The 14,900-nt window shown below is 44.7% G+C and overlaps 1 protein-coding gene across 5 annotated transcripts in view; it reads right to left on the bottom strand.

The window, feature by feature from the left end:
• The window catches only part of LOC129825194 (RAC-alpha serine/threonine-protein kinase-like), a 73,209-nt gene extending 60,400 nt beyond the window's left edge, over positions 1–12,809 (bottom strand). For 2 of the 5 annotated variants that reach the window (XM_055885085.1, XM_055885090.1), the window contains exon 1: positions 12,637–12,809. The gene's annotated coding sequence lies outside the window, so the exon portion shown is untranslated. Of the gene's footprint in view, positions 1–10,872; positions 11,005–11,547; positions 11,776–12,636 lie in introns of those variants that run through there. The other 3 variants (XM_055885086.1, XM_055885087.1, XM_055885089.1) reach the window with 3 other exon arrangements.
• Positions 12,810–14,900: the final 2,091 nt, after the last annotated feature.

Below are 14,900 nucleotides of genomic sequence, written 5' to 3'. Positions count from 1 at the left end.
ACCAGAGCATAACGGACCTATTTCTCTCCATATCCCCGGATCCTACCGCAAACTCTGAACATTTTCATCTGGATCTTCGCAACTAGCTAACCACAATCCCGGGTGACCACTCCTGGCTAGCGTTTCCATCCCGGAGCAGGCAACAATTAGCCTGAAGCTAATTGGCTAGGGCTCCTGTGCTACCACTGAAGCCCACTCCTGGGCTACAAGACCCGGACCCATTTACTGCCGGTACGGAGCACGGAACCCCGCCTATCCTCTACGACTGGAATACCGACATAATCTGCCCGGGGACTCCAACAGGCCCCTCAGGCGTGACGCCCGCTGAAGGCCCATTCTGCTAACCTACTAGGCCTGTTAGCTACCTAGAGCTACCTGGAACCCTACTAATTCCACGACTGGTCTATCGACGTCACCGCACGAAGAGGCAAAAACAGACTTCCCCCCCATCGCGATGTCCCCCAAAGGCTAACTTGCCTGCCCCGGTCTGCTAACTGCTAGCTTATCTTGCAGCTAGCGCAGCCTGAAAGCTAGCACCAGTTAGCAAACATAATTCTACAATTCACAACCTCTCTCTCGCCATCGCTATCCGGCTTGGATTCTCTGTCGACACGACCACGTCTGGTTTGCAGACGTGCCCTCAACCGGTGCCCTCAACCGGCCTCAGTCTGAGCAGACCCCCTCCGTCTGAGCAGACCACCCCCCCGGGCTACTAACTTTAAACGCGTGCTAGCTTAGTGGAGGCCTCACTACTCCATCTACGGCTGCCCCCTGGACACTATGATCACTTGGCTATATAGCTGATGCCTGCTTGACTGTCCATTAATTCACGGTACTCCATTCCGTTTATTTGTGTTCTATCTGTCGGCTCTGTGCCTTAACTCAGGATCTGTGTGTAGTTAATCCGACCCTCTCTGCCCAGTCGTCGCCATTTTTACCTTCTGTTGCTGTGTTAGCTGACTAGCTGTTGTTATTTCACCTGCTGTTTTAGCTAGCTCTCCCAATCATGACCTGCAATCACTTTATGCCTTATTGTATGTCTCTCTCTAATATCAATATGCCTTACATACTGTTGTTCAGGCTAGTTATCATTGTTTTGGTTTGCAATGGACCCCGTAGTTCCACTCTCCGTACCTCTGAGTTCCACTCTCCGTACCTCTCCGTACGTACCTCCCACACATGCGGTGACCTCACCCATTGAGACCAGCATGTCCAGAGATACAACCTCTCTTATCATCACCCAGTGCCTGGGCTTGCCTCCGCTGTACCCGTGCCCCACCATACCCTGGTCTGCACATTATGCCCAGAATCTATTCTACCACGCCCATAAATCTGCTCCTTTTATTCCTTGTCCCCAACGCTCTAGGCGACCAGTTTTGATAGCCTTTAGCCGCACCCTCATCCTACTACTCCTCTGTTCCTCGGGTGATGTGGAGGTAAACCCAGGCCCTGCATGTCCCCAGTCACCCTCATTTGTTGACTTCTGTGATCGAAAAAGCCTTGGCCTCATGCATGTCAACATCAGAAGCCTCCTCCCCAAGTTTGCCTTACTCACCGCTTTAGCACACTCTGCCAACCCTGATGTCCTTGCCGTGTCTGAATCCTGGCTTAGGAAGGCCACCAAAAATTCTGAGATTTCCATACCCAACTATAACACTTTCCGTCAAGATAGAACTGCCAAAGGGGGAGGAGTTGCAATCTACTGCAGAGATAGCCTGCAAAGTTCTGTCATACTTTCCAAGTCTACGCCCAAACAGTTCGAACTTCTAATTTTAAAAATTAATCTCTCCAGAAATAAGTCTCTCACTGTTGCCGTCTGCTACCGACCCCCCTCAGCTCCCAGCTGTGCCCTGGACACAATCTGTGAATTGATCGCTCCCCATCTAGCTTCAGAGTTTGTTCTGTTAGGTGACCTAAACTGGGATATGCTTAACACCCCGGCAGTCCTACAATCTAAGCTTGATGCCCTCAATCTCACACAAATCATCAAGGAACCCACCAGGTACAAACCTAAATCCGTAAACATGGGCACCCTAATAGACATTATCCTGACCAACTTGCCCTCCAAATACACCTATGCTGTCTTCAATCAAGATCTCAGCGATCACTGCCTCATTGCCTGTATCCGCCACGGGTCCACAGTCAAACGACCACCCCTCATCACTGTCAAACGCTCCCTGAAACACTTCTGCGAGCAGGCCTTTCTAATCGACCTGGCCCGGGTACCCTGGAAGGATATTGACCTCATCCCGTCAGTTGAGGATGCCTGGTCATTCTTTAAAAGTTACTTCCTCACCATATTAGACAAGCATGCTCCGTTCAAAAAATGCAGAACCAAGAACAGATATAGCCCTTGGTTCACTCCAGACCGGACTGCCCTCGACCAGCACAAAAACATCCTGTGGCGAACTGCAATAGCATCGAAAAGCCCCCGTGATATGCAACTGTTCAGGGAAGTCAGGAACCAATACACGCAGTCAGTCAGGAAAGCAAAGGCCAGCTTTTTCAAGCAGAAATTTGCATCCTGTAGCTCTAACTCCAAAAAGTTCTGGGATACTGTAAAGTCCATGGAAAACAAGAGCACCTCCTCCCAGCTGCCCACTGCACTGAGGCTAGATATCAGTGGTGACCGTGTTAAGTCCGTGATAATCGAAAACTTCAACAAACATTTCTCAATGGCTGGCCATGCCTTCCTCCTGGCGACTCCAACCTTGGCCAACAGCCCCGCCCCCCCCGCTGCTACTCGCCCAAGCCTCCCCAGCTTTTCCTTTACCCATATCCAGATAGCAGATGTTCTGAAAGAGCTGGAAAACCTGGACCCATACAAATCAGCTGGGCTTGACAATTTGGGCCCCCTATTTCTGAAACTGTCCGCTGCCATTGTCGCACCCCCTATTACCAGCCTGTTCAACCTCTCCTTCGTATCATCTGAGATCCCCAAGGATTGGAAAGCTGCCGCTGTCATCCCCCTCTTCAAAGGGGGAGACACCCTGGACCCAAACTGTTACAGACCTATATCCATCCTGCCCTGCCTAGCTAAGGTCTTCGAAAGCCAAGTCAACAAACAGATCACTGACCATCTCGAATCCCACCGTACCTTCTCCGCTGTGCAATCCGTTTTCCGAGCCGGTCACGGGTGCACCTCAGCCACGCTCAAGGTACTAAACGATATCATAACCGCCATCGATAAAAGACATTACTGTGCAGCCGTCTTCATCGACCTGGCCAAGGCTTTCGACTCTGTCAATCACCATATTCTTATCGGCAGACTCAGTAGCCTCGGTTTTTCTAATGACTGCCTTGCCTGGTTCACCAACTACTTTGCAGACAGAGTTCAGTGTGTCAAATCGGAGGGCATGTTGTCCGGTCCTCTGGCAGTCTCTATGGGGGTACCACAGGGTTCAATTCTCGGGCCGACTCTTTTCTCTGTATACATCAATGATGTTGCTCTTGCTGCGGGCGATTCCCTGATCCACCTCTACGCAGACGACACCATTCTGTATACTTCCGGCCCTTCCCTGGACACTGTGCTATCTAACCTCCAAACGAGCTTCAATGCCATACAACACTCCTTCCGTGGCCTCCAACTGCTCTTAAACGCTAGTAAAACCAAATGCATGCTTTTCAACCGTTCGCTGCCTGCACCCGCACGCCCGACTAGCATCACCACCCTGGACGGTTCCGACCTAGAATATGTGGACATCTATAAGTACCTAGGTGTCTGGCTAGACTGCAAACTCTCCTTCCAGACTCATATCAAACATCTCCAATCCAAAATCAAATCTAGAGTCGGCTTTCTATTACGGAACAAAGCCTCCTTCACTCACGCCGCCAAACTTACCCTAGTAAAACTGACTATCCTACCGATCCTCGACTTCGGCGATGTCATCTACAAAATAGCTTCCAATACTCTACTCAGCAAACTGGATGCAGTTTATCACAGTGCCATCCGTTTTGTTACTAAAGCACCTTATACGACCCACCACTGCGACCTGTATGCCCTAGTCGGCTGGCCCTCGCTACATGTTCGTCGTCAGACCCACTGGCTCCAGGTCATCTACAAGGCTATGCTAGGCAAAGTGCCGCATTATCTCAGTTCACTGGTCACGATGGCTACACCCACCCGTAGCACGCGCTCCAGCAGGTGTATCTCACTGATCATCCCTAAAGCCAAAACCTCATTTGGACGCCTTTCCTTCCAGTTCTCTGCTGCCTGCGACTGGAACGAATTGCAAAAATCTCTGAAGTTGGAGACTTTTATCTCCCTCAAAAACTTTAAAAATCTGCTATCCGAGCAGCTAACCGATCGCTGCAGCTGTACATAGTCCATCTGTAAACTACCCACCCAATTTACCTACCTCACCCCCATACTGCTTTTATTTATTTACTTTTCTGCTCTTTTGCACACCAGTATCTCTTCTTGCACATGATCATCTGATGATCTATCACTCCAGTGTTAATCTGCTAAATTGTAATTATTCGATTTATTGCCTACCTCATGCCTTTTGCACACATTGTATATAGATTCTCTTTTTTCTACCATGTTATTGACTTGTCTATTGTTTACTCCATGTGTAACTCTGTGTTGTTGTCTGTTCACACTGCTATGCTTTATCTTGGCCAGGTCGCAGTTGCAAATGAGAACTTGTTCTCAACTAGCCTACCTGGTTAAATAAAGGTGAAATAAAAAAAATATTTAAAAAATCCCCCCTGGTTTCGAATGGTCCACCTTGACGAATGTGAACATTATGGCTGGGGATTGCCAGGAACCTCACAAAACAATTTCAAAATACTTAAGTGCCGATACAATATGTGTTGCGATTCTCAAAGTATTGCGATTCAATACTGTGATTTTATTACGATTTGATGTTGCAAACATATTGCTCACTATATGTCTGCTGCAGAGAGACAAGAAAGTTTCGATCAGTCAGGCAAAAGTGCTGAAAACATGTTGGCTCACTATTTAAATAGAAGCTATAGGATCAGAAATACCCGAGTTTTGACTAGTGCTAGCTAACACCAATTAAAAAAGACAAATATTACACATAAATATATAGAGGCATGCAGAAGCCAACTCAAGCTCTGTACTACATCACCATGCACCTCCCAGATTTTGTAACAAATGCGGTGGGCTCTGTATAGCCCCTTATTGGCATGATTGTTTGATCGTGGGTGGGGGCGTTACATCCTGTATAAACACAAACTCATTTCCCTGACAACAGCTCTGCACTGCGCCGTGAAGCGCAAGATGTATGAACGCCCCGACTTCTGCTGAGGCCATTCTTACCCGGACTCCTGCTGAGGCCATATCACCGTAAATGCTGCATGGCCAATGCAGACGTCGGATTGACCATGCGCCCCGATGCACTTCTCTCCAGAATGCACCCTCTCCAAAATTGTGCACATTCATTGTGTGAATTGTTTTCGTTTGATCATTAAGTGTAGATCAATTTCCCCATTACAGATATCAACAGTAGTACATTTACCATTAATTCCTATTCTACAATGTTTGTTACGGTTATTTATTTTAATGCATTCAATATTATATAGTCTTCATGTTCTCATTGTCGGAGTGGACACTTGTGAGAAACAAGTTTGTTTATTTAATTCCATTGACAAGTTCTGTCAATTGAGTCATTATATTTTGGTTTGAAGCACTCCTGTTAATGTTGAATAAGGACACCCAAGTTATAGACTGTTCTGCTACCGCCCGGCAAACAGTACCAGAGCGCCAAGTCTAGGTCCAAAAGGCTCCTTAACAGCTTCTACCCCAAGCCATAAGGTGGCAGAACAATTAATCAAATGGCCACCCAGACTATTTACATTGGACCCCCCGTTTGTTTTTACACTGCTGGTACTCTTTATCAATGCAGTCACTTTAACCCTGTTTGTTTGCATCGAAGTAGTGGTCCTTGTACCTAGCATCAAGCATGGTGGCGACACTAAAGAGGTTCAGAGAGAATGCCAAATAATCGCTTGTTCACAGCCTCTAGTAGAGTACTTTTGCAAGTTAACCCCATGGTCTGTGTCGGCAGTTGTCAAGCAGGCGTTTCAAAACCATGACAGAGGGTATCACATCTGCTGCAGACGCAGTTGATGAGCTTATTTCTTGAGTCAGTTGTTTGAAAGGAGCTAGGAGTGTGTTAATGTTTTCAGTGAGTCTCCACAAGTTTGTACTGACTGTTGCAGGTAACTCAGTCAGCTGCGTACATGCCAAGCACTCGTTTTTGTTCCAGCAGGCTCTCCATGTAAAAAGTACTGTTCCATCTGGTGGAAACATCTTGCTTAAGCCTTTTCGTTTTCACTCCAAGCTGCTTCTGTATTGATTGCAGGCAGCTGTATGCGTTTAAAATGACCCACCATCTCTCCTACCTGTTGCCACTATGCTGCGTTGGGGCAAAACACCTTTGTTCACAGCCAGTTGCAGCGTGTGCCATGCATGGCAAACTGGCGACTTTCCCAAAGCCTTTGCCATGTTACGTGCATTATCACGTAGCACAGCATGTACTTCGTTCTTGGGGATTTTCCAAGTGTTAAACATGTTCTCAACTGCCATTGAAATGGCAGCAGCAGTATGAGAACCAGCACATTCCTGAGCATGCAAGACAGCTTTCCTCAGTACGAAATCCTCGTCGACCCACTGTGCTGTCAGATTCAGCACGCTCATGCTGGTCCAAATGTCAGTCGTGAAGCTAATAGCAGTGACGCCCATAGCAAGTAGCTCATGATTGTGCGTTTCAACAATACTGTAACTCCGGTAGGGCAACATCTGAAAAATAGCAGCTACTTGCTAGTGTGTACCGGGGCTCGAGGTGCTCGACGAAAGCCAACATCATCCACGACAGAGAAGGGTTGATTGTCAAGGGCAATGAATTCCATTATCTTGGCGTTAATGGATTTCACCTTAGTTGTCTCGCTGAAATTCTTACTCTTTCAAATGACTGCTCGACTTGAACTTGTTGGAAGTGTGCGCTTAGTTTTTCTGCTCTTGTTCTAAGTAGTCGCTGAACGTCTGGGGTTGAAGCACTTTCAAATTAGTATTCAGGTTTGTGGTATTGAAAGATATCACTTTCTCCCCTCAGGAAATAATAGCATCAAACGCTACATATGACCTTTTTGTTAAATTCCTTTGAAACGTCAAAATAGAGTGACGCAGTAGGCTGTGTTAGGAATGCTGTGTTGCACGTGTAGCGCTGTATTTTTTTGTTGCGTCATTACATCAGCTACCTACGTTATACAGGTATGCATGTCAGCTTTGACAGTGTTAAACTATACGTAGGGGCGATGCCGGCATTTTTAGCTAATATCGTCCGATTCCAATATGCTTACAGATATATTGTGTATCCCTAGTTTGAACTACACTCAGCAAATAAAGAAACGTCCCTTTTTCAGGACCCTGTCTTTCAAAGATAATTTGTAAAAATCCAAATAACTTCACAGATCTTCATTGTAAAAAGGTTTCAACACTGTTTCCCATGCTTTTACAATGAATCATAAACAAATAATGACCATGCACCCGTGGAACAGTCGTTAAGACACTAACAGCTTAGATGGTAGTCAAGTAAGGTCACAGTTATGAAAACTTAGGCCACTAAAGAGGCCTTTCTACTGACTCTGAAAAACACCAAAAGAAAGATGCCCAGGGTCCCTGCTCAACTGCGTGAACGTGCCTTAGGCATGCTGCAAGGAGGCATGAGGACTGCAGATGTGGACAGGGCAATAAATTGCAATGTCCGTACTGTGAGACGCCTAAGACAGCACTACAGGGAGACAGGACAGACAGCTGATCGTCCTCGCAGTAGCAGAACATGTGTAACACCTGCACAGGATCGGTACATCCGAACATCACACCTGCGGGACAGGTTCAAGATGGCAAAAACTACTGCCCGAGTTACACCAGGAATGCACAATCCCTCCATCAGTGCTCAGACTGTCCACAATAGGCTGAGAGCGGTTGGACTGAGGGCTTGTGGGCCTGTTGTAAGGCAGGTCCTCACCAGACATCACTAGCAACAACGTCACAAACCCACCGGGCACAAACCCACCGTTGCTGGACCAGACCGGACTGGCAAAAAGTGTTCTTCACTGACGAGTCGAGGTTGTGTCTCACTGGGGGTGATGGCCGGATTCGCGGGTATCGTCGAAGGAATGTGTGTTACACCGAGATCTGTACTCTGGAGCGGGATCGATTTGGAGGTGGAGGGTCCGTCATGGTCTGGGGCGGTGTGTCACAGCATCATTGGACTGAGCTTGTTGTCATTGCAGGCAATCTCAACGCTGTGCGTTACAGGGAAGACATCCTCCTCCCTCATGTGGTACCCTTCCTGCAGGCTCATCCTGACATGACCCTCCAGCATGACAATGCCACCAGCCATACTGCTCATTCTGTGCGTGACTTCCTGCAAGATAGGAATGTCAGTGTTCTGCCATGGCCAGTGAAGAGCCCAGATCTCTATCCCATTGAGCACGTCTGCCACCTGTTGGTTCGGAGGGTGAGGGCTAGGGCCATTCCCCCCAGAAATGTCCTGGAATTTGCAGGTGCCTTGGTGGAAGAGTGGGGTAACATCTCACAGCAAGAACTGTCAAATCTGGTGCAGTCCATGAGGAGGAGATACACTGGAGTACTTAATGCAGCTGGTGGCCACACCAGATACTGACTTACTTTTGACCCCCACCTTTGCTCAGATACACATTATTCTGTTAGTCACATGTCTGTGGAACTTGTTCAGTTTATATCTCAGTTGTTGAATCTTGTTATGTACATACAAATATTTACACGTTAAGTTTGCTTAAAAAAAACGCAGTTGACAATGAGCACGTAATTGTTTTTTGCTGAGTTTATAAAATCGAGCAAAGCCATGCAATCGCCATTGACAAACATTGGCAGTAGAATAGCCTTAATGAAAAGCTCAGTGATTTTCAAAGTGGCACCGTCATAGAAGGCCACCTTTCCAACAAGTCAGTTCATCAAATTTCTTCCTTGGTCAACTAAGTTCTGTTATTGTGAAGTGGAAACATTTAGGAGTAACAGCCCAGCCGCAAAGTGGTAGGCCACACAAGCTCACAGAACATGACCGAGTGCTGAAGAGCATAGGGCATACAAAAATCATCTGTCCTCAGTTGCAACACTCACTACCGAGTTCCAAACGGTCTCTGGAAGCAACATCGGCACAATACTGGTTTGTTGTGAGCTTATTGAAATTGGTTTCCATGGTCAAGCAGCCGCACACAAGCCTAAGATCACCATGCGCAGTGCCAAGTGTTGACTGGAGTGGTGTAAAGATAGCCGCCATTGGACTCTGGAGCAGTGGAAGCGCGGTCTCTGAAGTGATGAATCACACTTCACCATCTGGCAGTCTGACAAATGAATCTGAGTTTGGCAGATACCAGGGGAACACTACCTACCCGAATGCATAGTGCCAACTGTAATGTTAGATGGAGGAGGAATAGCTGTGCCACTAGAGATCCTGGATCAAGTCCAGGCTCTGTCGCAACCGACCGTGACCGGGAAACCCATGAGGCGGCGCACAACTGGCTCAGCATCGTCCGGTTTAGGGGAGGGTTTGGCTGGCAGGGATGTTCTCAAGCACTAGCGACTCCTATGGCGGGCCGGGCGCAAAGCACGCTGACACGGACACCAGGTGTTTCCTCTGACACATTGGTGCGGCTAACTTACGGGTTAAGCGGGCATTGTGTCAAGAAGCAGTGCTGCTCGGCTGCGTTGCGTTTCAGAGGATGCACAGCTCTTGACCTTTGCCTCTCCCGAGTCCATACGGGAGTTGCACCGATGGGACAAGACTAACTACCAATTGGATACCATGAAATTGGGGAGAAATAAAAAGGGTTAAAAATGTTTTTATAATAATTGTTTGTCAAGATCAGTGTGGAACAAATTGACTGGCCTGCACAGAGCCCTGACCTCAATCCTATCGAACACCTTTGGGATGTATTGGAATGCAGACTGCGAGCCAGGCCTAATCACCCAATATCAGTGCCCGACCTCATTAATGCTTGTGACTGAATGGAAGCAAATCCCCGCAGTAACGTTCCAACATCTAGTGGAAAGCCTTCCCAGAAGAGTGCAGGCTATTATAGCAGCAAAGGGGGGGGGGGGGGGGACCAACTCCATATTAATGCCCATGATCTTGTCATGAGATGTTCGACGAGCAGGTGCCCACATACTTTTGGTCATGTAGTGTATATTTTCTAAATGGCATGTCATGACAAAGATGTGATGTCAAGTTCAACATCGTGAAAAACACTAATGCAGTATGATGGGTCATTTATAGCTCTCCAAAACCCAAGGGAGCTTACAGCCGTCTCCCTTTTGGGTTCTCAGATGAAGGTATGGACCACAGCTGGCTCCATGAGAACTACAATCCCGATGTTCTGTTTTAACATTTAGAAATGTGAATGATCCTCGCTTGCAATATGGTTTTGGAAACCTTAAAAACGTAACTTTCATACTAGCGAGAAAGAACCTTTCAAATACAAAAGATATATTTACTGTATGCAATTTAGCAACGTTTCACCTGAATGTAACAACCTCCAGCCGAGGTAAGACATGAGCTGTGTTCAAATACCTATACTAAACATACTATATACTTAATGAGTATATACAACTACATACTATTTGTTCATTTTAGTATACCTTCTTCAGTTGAGCGTACTAGCGCTGCGCCTGTCTACAAGAAGTTGGTGTTGCTATGCAACCTCTTGCTAACTTGTTAGTATAACAAATTACTAGCTAGACATTTTACGCCTTCTGGTGAGTTCTTAAATTCAAACTCTAGTGCACTCTGGGCATTCGTAAATTCATTGTGTTTTCAGATTGTCCGTTTGTAAATTCAGAGAGTTGATCATTTTACTCACCCTAGCGGAGCTGGTTAGGCTGTTTTCCTGTTATCCAAAGCGTTGGTGACCAACTGCTGCTGGGAACAATTTAATTACTTTTGGCAATGGCTTTTTTGGCAATGTTTACTGACACTGGCACCTGAATGTCCAATGAGAACTCACAACGACTATACCACTTAGCTAAGAATGACGGGAATAATCAAGTCAATAAATGTTGGGTAGTTAGTGAGGAAGAATATAGTTAATATACGGCCTGGCAAGTTCGATGTAGTAGCCAACTAACGTTAGGATGGTAGCTGGCTAACATGCATACTATGTGGTTCGTAAGGATAGCATAGCTAACAAATTGTCATCCAACATAACATGTAAGGTAACTTATTTGCAAAGTCAATACTTTATTATATTGCTCAACATTTTAACATTTGTCATAATTAGTTAAAGCAATGAATTTGTATCTGCTCTTTCACCATTGTCTTCAAATCTGAAGAAAAATAAATAATTAAGAATTGCATTATGGGCCCTAAAAGCATACTATATTTGTATACTTCGTGTTTTGGCGAACGTAGTACGACATCCGGGAACTTTTGGCATACCAACTATATCCATACTATGACCAATGAGCATACTATATACTCAATTTACGCCACAAATAGTATGGTTAGTATGAGTATTCTAACACCACTATGCTCTCACCTTACATGCGCATTTCCATTGGACCATTCAATTTCTGGTTGGAAGCAGGTATTACTCAAAACACAAGCAGGTGCAATTCAGCTGTCATGCATAGAGCAAATGTTAATTTAATATATACATTAAAATTCAGCTCCAAATGTGTCGCGTGCGAAGCATATTTGCGTTTGGACAGAAAATATTTTGGCCAGCGTAGGCGCATTTCCCTCACAAGGTTAAAGGGGACGTCAAGAATAAGGGCTCGGTGGTTGCTTTTCATGAAATTAATTCTGTAATAAAATATTCATATTTGAATACAATGTTTGCGCCAATCTTTCAGGGTATATACAGTATTAGTATATGTGGATACAATGTTTCCACACTAAAGCAAAAAAAGTAAATACCATTGTTACATTGGGATTACAGTTGAACCAGAATCTGGGTTTACGGTAGACGTTACTATGCACCCAGATTCTTGTTCCAAGTATCACACGTGTTACTACTGAAAGAAAAAAATGAATGCGCAGGTTCCTCTATGGTTCAGAAACAATGTAGAAATAATTCAATGGAACAACAACCAAGTCCCTCTTATTTCAGTTTTGGCGTTAATAAAATAATTCAACAACCGTTTCAGCTAAATTAAAAGAAAATAAATAGGCTGAGTTTCACAAGAGAACAACAGTATGAGGGGTGGGGGGATTTGTGGACTAAAACACGATGGATTTACTACAGTCCGTGCTGTAGCCAAATGAAACCAAGCGGCATGCAACCAATTTACTCATAACAATTCATGACAGAGTATCCGTACATATTACATTTAGTTTTTCCCCAACACCCTGCGCGACAGCAAAATAAAAGACGACTTTACAGCAATTATTTGTTAACTCTTCGGACACATGTAATACCCTGAGTTACTGTGGAAATGGGCAATGCGCCACACAACTAACTATATGTTACACACTTTAGGCATAACAATATATTTTGGCTCGTTTTTGACAGTTCAAGGCCTAGCAGAGCAGATTGGGTTTAGATATCCGCATCCCCACTGACTACAATGCGAACTACTACTATTTCTGACATGACTGAAACAAAACAATTTAAACAGAACGTTACCTTGACCAATTCGAACGTTATTAGGGGTCATTGTTTGGACTCTTTGACAACTTATCAGCATATTTGTCCATGCGTATTATTAGTTAATGTATCCTCATGCACTCAAAAGTCTAGTCGTTCTCCCATTAAACCAACCGAGCCTTATGTCCTCATAACATCCGAATCACCCCTGGGTCCTAAAGCCGCCCTAGTGCTTATACCGTAACCCATAAAGAATGATAGAGGCCTCTAGTTACCAAAATGCTATTTTAGCATTGGCAGCGACATTGAGGGCTTCCACCATTTTAATGTAGTAAACTGGGTGGGATTTCTAATTTCATTGGCTGATCCCTCCCAGTGACCCTGTTGGATTCATGTCCAACCGGGACATAAGGAGGGATCAGCCAATCCTGAAGAAGAAAACTGACTACTTCAAAATGGAGATTGCCTCAATGACGCAGCGCATGCTGTCACAGACGCTATGATGGCACATATACAAAGATGAGTCCTCTATCTATCTCTATGCCGTAACCTCATTTGGCTTTTCCCCGTTTTAGAGTTCAATGTGTGCATTGCAATTATATCAAGGAATGTGCAATTGTCACTCAAGATACAAAATTACACGTTTTGTGGAACTGTGTTGAACGTTATATACGGGATGATTATGATGACAATTGAGAATCACACATTTTATTTGCCTATAATTGAATATTCAACTTAAAATGCAAGTGGATCTTTTTACAGTTTACTGTAGGCAGAAGCAACTTCATTTGTATCTACCAAATGTACTTATAACGCCATTTTCTATCAATGATATTCTACCATTATTGCTATAATGATTAGTAGCCTAATACCCACTATGGGTCTATTTAATACCCGACGATGAGTCTATGATTGAATGCGTAAAAATGTCTAGATACCCATGAACATCAGCTGTGTTCGAACACTCATACGAACCGTACTATTTGTGACGTAAATTGAGTATATAGTATGCTTATTGGTCATACAATGGATATTGATAGTATACCAAAAGTTCTCTGAAGTCGTACTAAACTCGTCAAAATACGAAGTACACAAGCAGTGGACACTATTTCCGTGCTTTTAGGGCCCATAATGCAATTCTTCAGAAAACGGGCGTGGTTTCACATCGTTTTCAGATTTGAAGAAAATGGCGATACAAATTCATTGCTTTAATTAATTATGACAAATGTTAGGAAAATGTTGAGCAATATAATAAAGGAATGACTTTTCAAATAAGTTACCTTACATGTTATGTTGGTTAGCTACGCTATCCTTACGAACCATTACAGCAGTATGTAAGCTAATTACCTAATTACCGTCCTAATGTTAGTTGACTACTACATCGAACTTGCCAGGCCGTATATTAACTGTATGCTATCTAACTAACTACCCAACGTTTATTGGCTTGATTATTCATGTAATTTTTAGCTTAGTGCTATAGTCGTTCTGCGTTCTCAATGGGCATTGTTAATTCTGGCTATCTACATCGATTTCAGAGCACTCTTGTCTCGTCTTTGTGCCGGATCGCAGAATAACTGATGCATTTACAAACGCTCAACACCCATTGAATATGACTGGTGTAAATTAACATTGGCCAAAAATAGCGTAATTAAATTGTTGCCAGCAGCACACTTAGTAACCAATGATCTGCATAACATGAAAACAGCCTAACCAGCTCTGCTAGAGCGAGTAAAATGGTCAGAGAGGTGCTCTCTCATTTGTGTCTGGAAGTAGCTAGCTAACGTTAGCCAGTTAGCTTGGGTGCTTGACTGCCGTTGTGAGTTCAGAACGCTCGGATCAACCCTACTCCTTGGCCAGAGTGTCCAGTGTGTGCTCTCCGAGAGTGAAACGCTCCCAATTTACAAATGAACAATTTGACAACACTCTGGATTTACGAAAGCCCAGAGCGCACTCAGGCACTCCAGATTGAAATCATGAAACACCCGAAATCGTAAAATGTCTAGCTAGTCATTTGTTTTGCTAACAAGCTAGCAAGAGGTTGCATAGCAACAGCATCAACTTCCGGTAGACAGGCGAAGCGCTAGTACTCTCAACTGAAAGGATACCTTCTTCTACGATGAGGTTCAGCGGTGGTTGTCATCCAATAAATGTTGCATTACCGCCACTTACTAGACTGAAATATAACTCCTTTATATAAATACTATACTCCACTATTTAAATCTATTTAGTCCTATTTCAGGCAAACAGCCCGAAAGCATGGGACACCACCACTTAACGCACCTTCTGATGTCAAGTCTTGCACA

Source organism: Salvelinus fontinalis, chromosome 27 (assembly GCF_029448725.1).
Source record: "Salvelinus fontinalis isolate EN_2023a chromosome 27, ASM2944872v1, whole genome shotgun sequence".
NCBI lineage: Eukaryota > Metazoa > Chordata > Actinopteri > Salmoniformes > Salmonidae > Salvelinus > Salvelinus fontinalis.
Note: the sequence above shows the minus strand (reverse complement) of the source record. Positions and strands in the feature narration are given on the sequence as shown.